The sequence below is a fragment of the Dryas octopetala genome, chromosome 6, assembly GCF_963921425.1.
Source record: "Dryas octopetala chromosome 6, drDryOcto1.1, whole genome shotgun sequence".
Lineage (NCBI taxonomy): Eukaryota > Viridiplantae > Streptophyta > Magnoliopsida > Rosales > Rosaceae > Dryas > Dryas octopetala.
This window is the reverse complement of record NC_141371.1, coordinates 20,134,036-20,150,442: the sequence shown is the minus strand read 5'-3', so window position 1 is coordinate 20,150,442 and position 16,407 is coordinate 20,134,036. Positions and strand designations below refer to the sequence as shown.

The 16,407-nt window shown below is 33.1% G+C and overlaps 1 pseudogene; it reads left to right on the top strand.

Annotated features, from left to right (window-relative positions):
- The first annotated feature begins 3,492 nt into the window (after window positions 1-3,492).
- Window positions 3,493-4,968, top strand: LOC147283134 (uncharacterized; annotated as a pseudogene).
- Window positions 4,969-16,407: the final 11,439 nt, after the last annotated feature.

Here is a 16,407-nt window from a genome sequence, read left to right as displayed (position 1 = left end):
GAAATCAAACCTAGAATCTGTGATGCACTTATATATAATTGGGTTTAATTTGTGGTTAACATTAATAGTAGGTCATTAGTTTTCTGCTCTTGGTAAGACAGCTCCAACATCAATCTTTATATATGGATTAGGTTCTTGGATAATGATACTGCCACATAAGCGCACAATGAGTTACGTGTTTCACATTGATTACTGCATGAATATATATGTATATATTAGGGTAAAATGAGGGATTTCTCATTAAAAGGCCCCTAATATAACATATATATATATATAAATAATCGATCTCCACGACTCCACATCTCTAATCATGAATATGGATGAATATAATCGATCTCCACATTTGCATTGACGAATATAATCTTATGTCTATGAGAGATAAGGTTTCATGGTTTCATATATCCATCCATCAAGCAATGTAATCATTATAAATCATACGTGAACCAAATATAATCAGAAAAAAAAAAATTGTACAAATAATCTCGTACGACCATCATTGTCTCCTTGAATATTTTATGCGCAATACAGAGACGTACGACAAATGTTGTCTGTCAAGTACGAACTGAAGAAGCCACCCATGATATTGACTCTTGTGGACCATTTAATTAAGTCTGGTCTTTTTTTTTTGGCCGGGAAGTAAGGTCATATCTAGCATGACACGATTACTTTATCTTATCATTTCCTATCACGTAAATAACAATATATACTCCACTTATTATAGCTTGGAGAAAGAAAAAGAGAAACTTTCTTATCATAGCTAGGGTTGTCCTTTGGTTTGGTTTTTACCGAACCAATCGACTATCGACCAAATTTTTTTAGTTTGGTATACCAATTTTCACAATTCAAAAATCGAAAATCCGAAACCAAAAATATCCGAAAAAAGTTGGTTTTGTTTTGGTAAAAACTGAAAAAAGTTAATAAACCGACCGATTACCGAAAATTATTACCGAAAGAAACCGAATCGATTATTACCGAAAAAACCAAAATATATACCGAAATTTAGTTATATATACTTATATAATACTATTATGTTAGTGGTACAATAAATATTAAACTACTAATATCTTAAATAACTATAAAAAATATAATTGTATAATGTTATTATATTAATATTATCAAAAGTGTGAGTTAAGATATAGAGTCATTCTCTAATAAAGTAAATGTTATTATTTTTAGGAAAATAAAAATCTCATCTTTAGGTAAGTAATGCATATATATATATATATATACACACTCATATTTATCGGTATATATACATACTAAATTAATAGGATATGTACTAATACATATTATTAAACTAATTATACTAATATATATTATTACTAGGGTAAAATACTAGTACTATACTAAACTACCAATACTACTCGTGCAAATATATATTCATCAAACATTATATTTTATGCATCATATTTGATTAAATTTTAATTTATATTGGTATATAATAATTAGTATTATTATAATTAAACTGAAATGAACCGAAGATATACCGAAGTAAATCGAAAATGAACCGAAAATATCCGATACCAAAATTACTGAAATCGAACCGAAAACTGAAATTTACCAAAAATTACCGAACCAAAAAATACCAAAACTGAAAAATATCGAAATCGAAAAATACCGAATTTTTTGATTTTGATTTGGTAAGCCCCAATGCCAATTCGAACCGACCGATAGACAGCTCTAATCATAGCGTTTCATCTGACAGGCATGATAGGTACCTATTACACCTCAATCTAGCTATCAATTCTTACTTAAAGAAAAAAAAAAAAAAAAGGAGCTTTTTTATTATATTATTTCATTTTATCGATATGATAGGTACGATAGGTGTATATATTTATTATTAAATAGTGTTATTAATTTACTTATATTAGTATAAATTCATCTCAATTTATATTATAAATTAATAACTTACGTAATAACTAATAACCGGCAATAATTTTTCCATATCCATCATTCATCATCCTCGAATATTTTATGCGCAAAGCAGAGACAAATATTTGCTTGTCTAGTACGATGAAGCCACCCAAGATGATAACGCACTCTTGTATACCATTAATTATCATCAAGCATTTGACACGTACGATTACTTTACCTTATCATCAACCTTGAATGCATTTGCATGACAATCTTCTGCTTAATTTGATGAAATTATGGGCAAATAATTAAAGCTGGATAAAACTATATATATGAAAGCGACCAACACTTTTACAGCATCTTCTGCTTTGATGAAATTATGGGCCCTTTTGCAGTGGTTTTAGAACTATAAAAAATATTTTTAAATTATTAAAAAATATTTTTAAATTAGTAAAAATATTTTTGGTAACATTTGACAAAGATAAATAAAAATTTTTAAAATATAAAAGCATTTTATCTTTTGGCAATCCTCGTTCCTTGTGTCTATCTTTTTGCTTAAGTCCGTCCAACAATTTCCCCCGCAACCCCATTTCCGATAAGACCTCTTTATTAAAGAGATTTGTTTTAGAAGCATATATCTAGGTGCTTTCAAGTGCTTTTACATAAATTATTTAAAATTTTTAAAAATTTTTGTATGTGCTTCTTAGTAGAAGTGCTTTCAGTAAAATCATTTTTTTAAAAATAGTGTCAAACGGATCTTATATATATGAAAGCAACCAACACTTCGAGAATAATCAAATATATATTGCTTTCAAATTAGATAAATTTATTTTATATGGCAATATATACTTTTTGTTTAATAAATATATATATAATTCATAATCACATGTGTTAATATATATATATATATATATATATATACTTTATACATCCAACATTTCAGGACATTCATGACTGATAGGCCAGGTTGGTAACAAAGATGTTAATCATCACCTCCACATATTAAAAGCTAGCTAGCAAGTGTGTTTTTGAAAGAGGAATGCTATATATCTACTTTGTTCAATCTACCTTTTTTTTATTATTCTTATTTTACAGTATAAATTTATGATCGAAGCCGTTTATTTTTTAGATCTAACTATGAAGATTATCTCTGCAAAAAATCAACTAAATCGGAAATCGTTTGATTATGTAATTGTGATCAAATAAACAAACGATTTTGATAACAATTTGATTCACCGTTTGTTTATTTGATAACGATTATATAACCAAACGATTTTCGATTTAATTGATTTTTTTAGAGATGATCTTTAAATAATTATCTAAAAAATGAACAATTTCGATCATGAAAATACACTGTAAAATATGAATAATAAAAAAAAAAAATTGGCAGAAAAAGTGGATTAAAAAATGTAGATAGCATTCTCTTTTTTTAAAAGCCTGATAGGCCTGTTTAGTAACACAATAAATTAATTAATGACTTATGAGTTATGACCAACACCATATCGCCATGTGCGCATTAAGTTGCATTGGAAGTACAAACATTGCATGTATATTTAATTGGGGAATTCTATCAGGCTCATCGCAACCAAAAACCAAATATTTTGCAACAGAGAGAGAGAGAGAGAGAGAGATCCAAACATGGGAGGCATCAGGCTCATCTCATCCAGTACAGTGAAAGCAGCGAGTGATCAAAATGAGTCCTCATCACCTCAAACAATTGAGCTAACTCCTTGGGACCTCCAGCTTCTCCTTGTAGATCCCATCCAAAAAGGACTCCTCTTTCACAAACCCAAAACCCTTTCCCAACACAACAACTCCTCATCCCTAAACATCATCCAACATCTCAAGACCTCCCTTTCCCGTACACTAGACTTCTTTCCACCACTCGCCGGCCGCCTCTCCGTGACTGAAAACCCCGACAACACCTTCTCCTTCTCCATCAACTGCAACAACGCAGGGGTTCTGTTTGTCCACGCCAAAGCCGATGGCGTCACCCTCTCAGACGTCAAAGACTCTGTCTATGTCCCTCACAATATTGTCCACTCCTTTTTCCCTCTAAATGGTGTCAAAAACTACAACGGCACTTCCAAGCCCTTGCTTGCAGTCCAAGTAACCGAGCTTGTGGGTGGTGTTTTCGTAGGTTGCACCATCAACCACACCGTCATTGATGGCACTTCGTTTTGGCATTTCTTCAATTCTTGGTCGGAAATTTCTCGGGGTTTTGATCGTCCATCAAAGCCTCCTGTTCTTCAGCGTTGGTTTCTTGATGGCACAAATGTTCCCATTCGCATTCCCTTCCCAAATGATCACAACCAAGTGTTTGATGATGAACCATTAATACTAAAAGAAAGAGTTTTCCACTTTTCGAGAAAAAAGATTGCTCAACTGAAAGCAAAAGCCAATGCTGAGATTGATCAACACACCAAAAATACTAGGATCTCATCCTTACAAGCACTCTTGGCTCATCTATGGCGGTCCATAATTCGCGGAAGTGACAAGAACCCCAACCCTGATAAAGAAACAAGTTACCGATTACTCATCGGTGCCCGGCCGAGGATGAATCCGCCATTGCCACAACAGTACTTGGGCAATGCGGTTCAGGCGGGGACTGTGACCCTCAAACAAGGCGAGTTACTCGAACTCGGACTTGGGCTCGTGGCTTTGGAAATGAACAAGATGGTGGCTTTGCATACAGAAGAGAAACTGAGGAGCTTCTTGGAGTGTTGGGCGAAAGAACCCAAGTTGCTGACAGAAGACAACATGGCGGTTAATGCTTTGGTCACGAGCAGTTCGCCGAGGTTCGACGTGTACGGCAATGACTTGGGTTGGGGGAGGCCGGTCGCCGTGAGAAGCGGCGCCGGGAACAAGTCATATGGGAAGATTACGGTGTTTACTGGGGTTGAAGAAGGCAGCTTTGATATTGAAACTTGTCTTTTGGCTGAGACTTTGGAGGCCATGGGAAAAGACTCAGAGTTCATGGATGCTGTCACCGTAGCCTAAAAACTATATATTGTTATTTGAAACTTTTTTACTATGCATGATAAGTGTATCACATTTAGTACAAATAATTTTATTCTCTCTTTATTAAAAGTGAGATTCGTCTATAGCTTGTTAGCTCAGCAATGCAACTAGTACAGATGATCCAAATAACATTGTTGGGACTAAGCTAGACTTGGTAATCCTAGGTTTATGAAAATTTTTCCTTCCTGATCATGATAATGATCTGATTCTTGATGCTTTAATTTGTCTACTTGTGCCTTTGTGGGGTTGGAATTTCATGACCATCGATCTTTTTAGTTTTTACTTATTCTTTTAGGAGGTGATTTTTCAATATATATATATATATATATATATATATATATATCAATCAGTATCAACCAGAAATTTTCTGGGGTTGTTTAGACACTACAACTTCAAGTGTACTATATATATATATATATATATATATATGTAGTTCTCAGAACCTTTCTACTTGTACCAATGCATGTGCACATGCTAAAAAGTACCCCAAATTAATGACCCCTAGAGCAGCAATCACTGCATGCTAGTAAACATTGGAAGGAAAATCAGCGAATTTTCATTCGTTTTTTATGTTTTATGACGTATATATATTTTTTAATATATATGAGGAAATTACAGATTTAGTTCATTTATTTTATATCTAATTCAATTTTGGTCCATGATCTTTTTTAAGTTATATTTTGGTCTACTAATTGTTTCATTTATTTAATAAATGTCCAGATTTCTGACTTTAAATCTTTTGGGTTGTGTTTTCTTCAATTATAATTGAAGTATAAGTTATATTTCATCATTTTTTAGTCATAGGAATCAATTTAGAGTATTAGAATCTAAAAGAATTGAAATTAGGTGAAGTTTGAAAAATTGACAATTTCGGGTACCCTACTTTAGGGTCAATTATCTTGAATTTTAGAACTCCAATTTGAATAATCTTTATATGGTTGTAAAATAGAGATGCATAGCTTTAAAAGAAGTATATGTTTGCTGAATTTAAGTGAACTTTGATAGGGTAAAAGGCAGGCCAAATTTAAGAAAACAAATCTGGACCTTTATTGAACAAGTGGAATAATTAGTGGACCAAAACAGAACTTAAAAAAGATCGTGAACCAAAATTGAATTAGGTATAAAATAAGTGGACTAAATCTGTAATTTCCTCTAAATATATAATACAATCTAAACACTAAATTTTAAGATGATGTTAGTATGAACTTAGAAAAAAATACATAATTAAAAGTTATCGTTATCTATTGATCTATCATTTCCTTATGCAATATATCATTTCTTCACAATATTCATAATTAAATGTTGTGACTGTTGTCTACGTGTTTAGCCTTACAATTCTAACGTAAAAAAATGACTCAATAACTTATAAATTACTATGCAAGACCTTAATTTATCGTTGTGAGATTCTTTCTCATGATTCACGAATAATACAAAACTAATGGATATAGTTAAGTTTTGTTTTATTGTAACGATTTTACCCCACCATTTTTTACGATTTAGGCTAATCTCAAGGATTTTATTGTAACCATTTTGTCTAATATCAGCAATTCTTTTCAATTCTAAAAACTCACTAGCTACTAGAGTGCATTTCAACGTACAATATAATTAATTAAAGTCTTATCATATTTACGGAAGTGGATCCTCTACCAGTTTTTTTTTTTTTTTCTACCAGACTGTACAAGATTTTTAATTTAGACCATTCAAAACAATTTAATGGCTAGGATTGTACCATCTATTTAAGACTTTTAATAAACCCATTTTATATTTATCCATCACCCTTTTAATAATTTATCAAAAAAACAAAACACTTTTGCTTTAATGAGAGATCTGCCATGGTCTTCTCCTGGGCATTTACCCTCCTCCCTTCTCTCTGCCATGGCTGCCGCCGCTTCAAGCCATTCCCTCTCCCTCATCCATCATCGTCACCCACAGTGGCGAATGCTTTTCATGTTTTCTATAGAAGTGCTATTGTGAAGTTTGGGGGTGATCTATTTGGTTGCCCATGAAGTTTTCTGGAATGAATAATTCTTTCTTATTTCAATTTTTAAAGAGAAGGAATTTAGCTATTGTCTATAGTTTGCCTCCACTTTTAAAATGTTCTTGCAACCAATATATGATGACACCAGACAAATCTTATCCCTGTTAACCAAAAAAAAAGACAAATCTTATCCCGGGTCCAGCGTAAGCTACTTGGGAGATGATTTGGAGGCGTGGGTAACCATGGTGGGGGGAGGAAGCTGAATGCCCAGGGGAAGACGGTGGGTCGATCATTAAAGATGAAGTGATTTTTTTTTTTTCTTTTTCTTTTTGATAAGTCATTAAAATGGTGATGGATAAATGTAAAAGGGGTTTATTAAATAGATGGTACAATCCTAACCATTGAAATCTTTTGAATGCTCCATGTTAAATGCCTTGTATAGTCTCCTAGAGGATCCAGTTCCAAATTTCCAAGTGAGTATGTCCTTTGTTTGGTGTGAAACATGAGATTGAATTATTGTTCAATTTAATTGTAATAGTACAAGATTAACTAACTGTTAGTTTAAGACATTTCTTTATTTTGTTGAGAAAAGTCACAAATTCGAATGTTATTTCTTTCAAACAAAAAGAAAAAGAAAAAAATTCATTGTCAAATTTAATTGTAACGGTCTCTTATACGTATAACATATAAATAAATATAATAATAAAAAGGTAGATATTTTAATAATAAAAAATAAATCCTTTAAACAATTAAAAATTTAAAAAATGTTATATATCATACGTACGACAATTTTCCATTAGCTGGTACTTGGTACTAGGCATGCACGTTTTTCTTATTTAGTGATTCAATCGAGTGGTTGCAGATTTTATGATAAGGATTAAAAAAAAAACACAATCGAGTGGTTGCATATACGCATAACTGTACAAGATGGTGACATGTGCATGTCGTACGTTCAGAAAAAAGAAATTAAGAAATTTTTTTTTTTTTTTGGTCAAATAAGAAATTATTATTAGGGCATAAATATATAGATCTTAACAATGAATCTGTGCAGTGTGCACTGTTTGCTTAAATGCATGTCGCTTTAGCCTTTAGCCACATCTCTATATTTCTTGGCTGTCTAATGTACTGTTATTAGATATTAATCATCCTTAATTAAATAAAATTATTCCTCGAGAAAAAGAAAAGTGGCAAAAGCGTACGTTTCATTTTGCTTTGTTGTAAATAGGCATAAATTCAATTTAGACACATAACTATATATGCTATTTTAACGAGGTTCACGAATTTTCAAATATTTCAAATATACACATGATTTATTATGTAAATTGAAAAATGAAATTCCGTCCATCAATTTCTTGAGAGATCAGTTAAATGTCAGCTTGACTTGTGCTAACGGGGATTAATTGGCGACGTGGCACCAACTCAGCATACATTTCCCGCCAAATGAGCAACACATGTCCACTTGACACGGGCCCACACACCCATCACCTCTTTCCCGCTCGTCGAATGCTCTCCTGACCATTTAGTCTCCAAAAAATATCACGTTTCCCCCAAATTCGAATATAAATCTCTCACTTGTGTTCAACGAGCGAGAAAGAGATGATGATTTTGTGGACCCGTGTCAGGGGTTAGGTGGACCTGTGTCGCTCATTTGGCGGGAAATGAGCGACATGGGTCCACCTAACCCCTAGCACGGGCCTACAAACTTTCACTCTCTCTATTATTATTAAATTGTGGGCCCGTGTCGCTCATTTGGCGGGAAATGTTTGCTGAGATAGCGCCACGTCGTCAAGTAATTCTGGTCAGCAAAAGCCAAGCTGCCATTTAACTGATCTCTCAACGAATCAATGGACAGAAATTTATTTTTCAATTTAGATAATAGATCGGGTGTATATTTGAAATATTTTAAAATTCATGGACCCCGTTGAAATAGCTTATATAGTTATGTGTCTAAATTGAATTTATGCCTTGTAAATATATGCTTGTCACCTCCAAAACAATTAGAGGATCGACTTCATTCGCTAACTTTATGATCACCCTTAATTTGGATGTACCATCTTTAATATATGTTTGGTATTTTATTAATTTTATTTCAAATTTAGATTTTTGTTTATTTTTATCTACTTATTTTTGTTTGACTTTAAATTATAGCTCTGTATTTATTATTCAAAAGTAAATAACGAAATAAATTTCTAACATTTTTTTTTGTAAAATGGAGAGCCTAAAAGATTCGTAGAACTTTTTGAATATGAACGAAGTTATATAAAAAATTTATATTATATAATTATAATTAAAACAAACAAAAAAACAAGACAAATAGATAAATTCAATCAATTTCTAAAAATCTGAGTGGGTATCGGTTGTTATTTCAGATATATGCATGTATCCTTGTGGCTCGCGTCATTTCAAGTGGCTCGATCCAGCATTCATTAGCAATAAGCAAATAACCCATGTCCTTTTAAGGTCAGTTTGGTATTGTTGTGAGGTAAAGCAGTTGTGAGAAAAGCTAATGTGGGTTAAGACAACCCTCCACCTACTTATTTTGACTTCAGTTTTGAAAATAAACAGCTTCTACTTTTTTTATCAAACACTTTGGGTTGAAAACTTTTAAAATAAGCTGATTATTTTGGTCACACCTCAATACCAAATTGGGTCTTAATCTTAGCCAAGTGGCATCATCCAACATTCATTATATACCATCGGTTACTACACCCTAACCCTTTTTTTTTTTTGGTTCATGCTTTTAATCCACGTACTTACTGATCGATACTGAAGGTTTTGCCCTTTAGTTGGGAGACAATAACCCATGTGCTCTTGGCCAAAAGTTGTGAAAGTATGAAATGCTATCCACCTTCTTTAATCCACCATCTACATTGATTTTCTCCTTTATTATTTTCATTCCATAGTATATTTTTATAATCTGAATTGTTCATTTTTTTAGATAATTATTTGAAGATACTTTCTACAAAAAATCACTAAATCGAAAATAGTTTAATCATGTAATCGTTATCAAATAAACAAACGGTAAATCAAATTGTTACAAAAACCGTCTGTTTATTTTATCACAGTTACATAACCAAACGATTTCTGATTTACTTATTTTTTGCAGAGATGATCTTCAAATAATTATCTAAAAAATGAATAGTTCCGATCATGAATTTACACTGTGGAATGAGAATAATAAAGGAAAAGATAGATTGGAGAAGATAGATAACATTCCTCATATGCAAAAGTTTCTAACAACTTCACCATGTATTCAACAAAGATAAATAATGCAATGTATAGACTCTTTCATATTATTTTGTAGTTACCCCTATCCTATAAAAAGTTAAATCCCCAAATCCAACTAATTAAAGCTTTGAATCTTTGATGAGTAGAGACTACATCTAGAGAGATATATATATATATATATATACCATATATCAATACCTGACAATGCTCATCTATGTGGTATGAATAGTACCCCAAATAAATTTTAAAATTTTAAATTTTAATTGATTTGTTTATATAATCAGTACCACTAAATCTTATTTATTTATAATAATACGAATTTTTTTTTATTGTTTATAGCATTATGATGGATCTTGGAGAAGAACTTACCTATCCCCCCATGTGATACCACATGACATCCCCCCTCTCTCATTGGTTCTCTTTCTTTCTCTCTTTCTCTCATCTCTATATCTCTCTTCAAGGAATGCCACATCACTACAACATGAGGATATGTAAGTTTTTTCTATTTTTTTAAACAATTTTATTCATCAAATAATGTGGTACCTAGATAACATGACAAGATCCAAAGAAGAACTTATCTATTCCCCCATGTGATACCATATGGCATCCCCCCTCTCTTATTGGCTCTCTCTCTTTTCTCACTCTCTTTCTCTCATCTTTGGTCTCTATTTCTCTCTTCAAGGAATGTCACATTAGTTGTATCTACAATTTTCCAAGTGATTGGTATCTCCGCCAATAATATTGATAGCTTGGAGGTTTAAAATCCGTTGACGAATGCACCAGACGCACGTGAAAATTGTCTTTATTGTTACGTATGTTAGTTGTCTCTTTCCTTGAAAGTAATAATTCAAACTTGTGTGATATTTTGAGTTAGGAGCTTTTAAGCTTGTTGAGAGAAATCTCACATTGAAGATGTGAGGGTCTTGCTAGTGGCTTATAAGGATTTAGGCTACTCCTCTCATTGCCAATTGGTTTTGGGATAGATGCCTAGATTTCTTCATGGTATTAGAGCCAGGTTATCCACGTGATGCGCTTAACGGCCACACGTGCTCCCACATCACCCAATATAAATTGTCCACGTGTTAGGCTTAAATGACGCCACACGTGCGGGGGCGTGTTGAGAAAAATCTCACATTGAAGATGTGAGGGCCTTGCTAGTAGCTTATAAGGATTTGGGCTACTTCTCTCATTGCTAATTGGTTTTGGGATGAATGCCTAGATTTCTTCAAAGTCATTGAGAGTAGTAAGTTAAAAAAATAAAAATAAACTATAAGGCTGGCATATGTACTTAATTTCAATGAATTGACCCCTTCATATAATGAAATAATTGAGATTCGTTTTTTGTTGAAAGAGGGTATCAGAATTTAAGACATTTACCAATAAAATAGAGATCGAGAAATATCATTTCATTACACTACGAGTGAACTATTTATGATGTCTTATACATATAAGTCAAATGGTCGATCATTTCATTTAGAGAAATGCTAAGTTGTTTTTTGTGTGGTATATATGCCGAAGGGTCGAAGGTTCAAGGCCGAAAGTGAGATTTTGGGGACCCGAGGCGAATCATAAAAGTGAGGCAATTGACCCTCAACATACATTCGCTGGAATTGATTTTATTTAGTTAAGTTAATTGAGTAGTTGGGTAGTTCGGCAGTTAATTAATTTAATAAATAGATGAGTCATTTTGAATTGGGCTAATTTATTTTTTGCATTGGAACTTATTTTTAATTACTTAGAACTAAGACAATATATAAAAGATATATTTATGGGATCCCAATGTGGAGTCCACCTCACATTTTATTTCAATGATCAAAATCGTCTATTTTTTAAGTCTATATTCAAATATCATTCTTGCAAAAAATTAAACAAATCGGAAACTATTAAGCTATCAAACTTTGATCAAAATAAATAGACGAACAAAATATTTTCGATAAATATTTGAAATGGTGATCATTTAATCAACAGTTAAATGGTTCTCTGATTAACCTAATTTTTTGCAAGCACGATTCTTCAATGGAGACCAAAAAAGTAGACGGTTTCGATTATTGAAATACAATATGGAGTGGGCCTCATGAGGGATCCCACAAATAAGCTTAAATGTGGGATCCAATACCTGTAGGGGCCTGATCATATATATATATATATATATATTTGGAGGCCCGAAGCCGTCACGCCTGACTCTCCTTAGCTCCAGCCCTTCCAAGTTCCAACAGTTCATTCTCTATAATTACGTTATGATTTTAGTTTGATCCAAGTCACTTTGATCCATGTAGTTTCAATTGTTATGATTTTAGTCTTGAAGTTTACAAATTGTTGCAATTCAATGACACGTTAGCATTTTTGTTAATTAATTCATTAAATTAGTCATTGAATCACTAATGGTATGTAAAGTACATGACCAAAATCGAAATAGTTTGTAAAGTACATGACCAAAATCACAATAAATTTGACGATTTGATGAATAAAAATGCAAAGATGTCCTTGAATTGCAACAATTTATAAATTGCATGACTAAAATCATAACAATTAAAACTACATGGATCAAAAATGAACTTTGGCCATTAAATTAAAAGTGAAAGACACTGGATAAAATGCATTGCAGTACGAGACAAGCATGGTTCATGTTTTTTTCTTTTTGGTAAATAGATGAATGCAATATTAATGCATTCAATGATTTAGGTGTATGCGGAATTTTATTTATTTTAAACAACTAAAGTTATCATGATCTTACTAATTTACTACATTTACCAGAAAAAGAAAAAGAAAAAAAAAAAAAAAAGGTTTCTTCCTGACTCCCTAGACTCGTAGTCCCCATCAATTAATGTCGACCTACCAAGAAATAGTTCTTGGTGGTGCCACTAAATTAGGGCTCCAAATCAATAATTCAACTGAGATTTTTTTTTTTACGATCCAGACATGGAAGGGGGCCGGGTGAGCAAACTTTAATGATTTAGTGGCAGAGTTGCTGGAAATTGAAAGCCAAAAATAAAAATAAATAAACCATATTAATTACAGAGGCAGAGGCTTTTCTTCCAAAACCTCATGTTGCATGCATACAGCGACCTCAATGGCTCAACCCCACACTAACTCGCAGTAATCAATTTCCAGCAACTCTGCCACTAAATCATTAAAGTTTGCTCACCCGGTCCCCTTCCATATCTGGATCGTAAAAAAAAAAAATCTAGTTGAATTATTGATTTGGAACCCTAATTTAGTGGCACCACCAAGAACTATTTCTTGGTAGGTCGACATTAATTGATGGGGACTACGAGTTTAGGGAGTCAGGAAGAAACCTTTTTTTTTTTTTTTCTTTTTCTTTTTCTGGTAAATGTAGCAAATTAAGTTAGTGTGGGGTTGAGTCGTTAAGGTCGCTGTATGCATGCAACATGAGGTTTTGGAAGAAAAGCCTCTGCCTCGGTAATTAATGTGGTTTATTTATTTTTATTTTTGGCTTTTTGGTAAAGAATTTGACGTACTATTTGACTATAAACATTGTTGTGAACATATATTAATTTTTATCACTATTATCCTTACATGGGTAATCAACGTAGCTTTAGTTTAATGTTCTTTTAGCATTATACTTTCAAATACAATAATTTATTCGATGGAATCATGTTTAAATGCAAGATCCTGATTGACAATTTCAAAGTTTAACTATAATCATACATGGTCCCACCCTCAAATTCAAAAGTTGTAGATTTGGTCGGTGCTTAGTGTGTAATATCGGGTGATAGTTCTTGTTACGATTATTTATGGTGTTGATCTCCCTGGCCAAAAAAAATGGTGTTGATCTCATCTTTAATTATTTGAGCGAAATCGATCTCTCCTATATGTGACTGCTATGAGCAGATTTTGTGTTGACTCTCTTTTATTCGTCCTTCGTGCTCTTCTTTTGGGCGCAACCCTGCTAGTAGTTGTCTCAGGAAGTTTGCTCGCGTTGGATCTTCAATCGGAAGAGTTATAGGAACCACCCAAGTCATTACATATGGTTGTTTGTGGTTGTCTTGGAGTACTTCAATCTCCAGATGAACGTGAGGGGGAATCTCATTTTTCCTTTTCAAACCTTGAAAAAGAAGTTTCGATCGATCCGCCTAACTTTCCATCTTTACCGATAATTATTAATGGAAGAAAAAAATTCTAAAACCTCTGCAAACCTCTGCTCTTACACAGAGAGACAGAGAGTTCACCCATATGTTAGGCTGAGTGGTCATCCGAGCGTACTCCATGCTATTTAATATACACGTGTTTAGATTAAGTGACGTCACATAATGAGTATTCAACTCAAAGCTAATTAGCAATAGGAGGGCCGGAGAGACCTAAGACCCTTATAAACACTTATACAAAACATGCTCTACATTCTCACACAACTCTTCACATGTGGCATTACTTATAAGTCACACACATGGATAACTCATATCGGATGACGTGCAAAATGTGTAGCCACTCAATCTAATACACGTGGGTGAACTTGGCTATGATACCATAAAGGAAACTAGAGCATCTAACCAAAAATCAATCGAAACTAGAGCATTACTTATTATATTTGATTTTTTAACTATTTAAGGGTGAATGAAACATTTGGAGAGAAAAAAAATTTTAGGATTTGAAAAGAAAAATATGGGTTCGTTTAGAATTTCCCGAACACGAGCAATTGGTACTTGGTAACTGTCCTCCTAAGAGCAAGCCCAGTATGTGTTGCAGTTCAACGCATTTTAATATATTAAAGTTTGCAACTCATTTTATACTTTTGAGTTGAACCCAAATACCCCTAAGGTGGCAACTCCTAAGCGTCTTTTTACTCCAGCCAACCTCCAACTCTCCAAGCACCACATGTGGACTACGACCACTAGATTACATGCAACCCAGCCATAAAGTATTGTGGTTCCCGTGAGCCTGCCACCCGACCAGTTGTTGCAGATCATCTCCCACCTTCACTTTTTGACTTTCCCTCTTGTACTGAGCTAGTTCAGTTCAAGTTAAAGTTCATTTTTTCAAAAAGGAAAAATGAAACCATACCTCCAACCAAAAAAGGAAAAATGAAACCATACCAACTTGAACTATGCATTGGGATTTGGGAACATCCATTTCACCAAAAGTTGTAAGACATGCACTTGTTTGGCCCAATCCTTTACACCACATTTGAACCCTGACCTAACAGACCCACATCCTCACCATGTCTCTTTCTTCTTGTTTTAGAATTTCATGTCCTCCACAACTCCCTTTTGAGGCTTGTGTTGTCTATGCATCCTCACCATGCCTCTTTGTTTCTTATTTATGTCTACGGATTGAAGATGGTGTAAGATTTCCTAATGAACTTATCATTAATGGATTAGGATTCTACAAGGCTCCATAACTTACAGTCCAAGAAAGAACAATACTAAGTCAATCCGGATATCCTTATTGGTTTTTGATTCTAATTCAATAAGCATAAAGGGCCTGATTAGTAAGGTAATTGAATCCTTATAGGACATGGTTAAGGTGTTCTTTGACAGCTGTGTATGTTTAGATAAGAGGCATGAGTTGCACCTTTATGGGAGGACTCTTATCTAACCATCATATATAAAAGGAACTGGTCCCTGCTCTCATTGTCACGCTTCTGCACAAGCACTCAGTCCCATATTGAGCTGCTATTAAGGAAGACATTAGAGAGGAGAAGACTAGCTGTGCTTATCGATGACTTCTTGTATGTATTTTCTGTTTGATTTGGTTTAGTCTTTTCTTGACTGTAGATTGGTTTCTTGATGCTTGTGGTTTATATCTAATATTTGGTATCAGAGCACCACACAAACATTCTGAAATCATCTAGTTTTTTCTTATGATTAATCTAACATGCATATACTTGAAAGATGCCTCACTGCTGCGTAAAGTAAATATTTGAACTTAATATTATATTAGTCTTGAATTGCTAGAACTTTTGATTATATGGAATTGATATGCATAATATTGGAACTGTGATATTACTCTTCGATTCTGGGAATCTTGATGCTTTAGTTCTGTATGTGCAATATTAATATATGTGATTCTTGCTTTACAATCTCTAGTAGATTTTGATTGTTGACTGGTTTTCATATGCTTATTATTGTCTTTAAGTTTCAGCAATCTATCAGACACGTTTTCAGGTTCAAAATAAAGTTTTGTAACTCAAGGCAAATTATGTGATCTTAGAACAAATCTAGAAATTTAATAATTTGTTTTACCAAAGTAATAATTTTATTAAAATTTCTAGATTAAAGAATAAAGATCAGATTGTAATTTATTCTTGATTAAATAAATGGTTCTCTCAAAGGAGGTTTAAACATTTACTTGATTAAGAATATAATTAG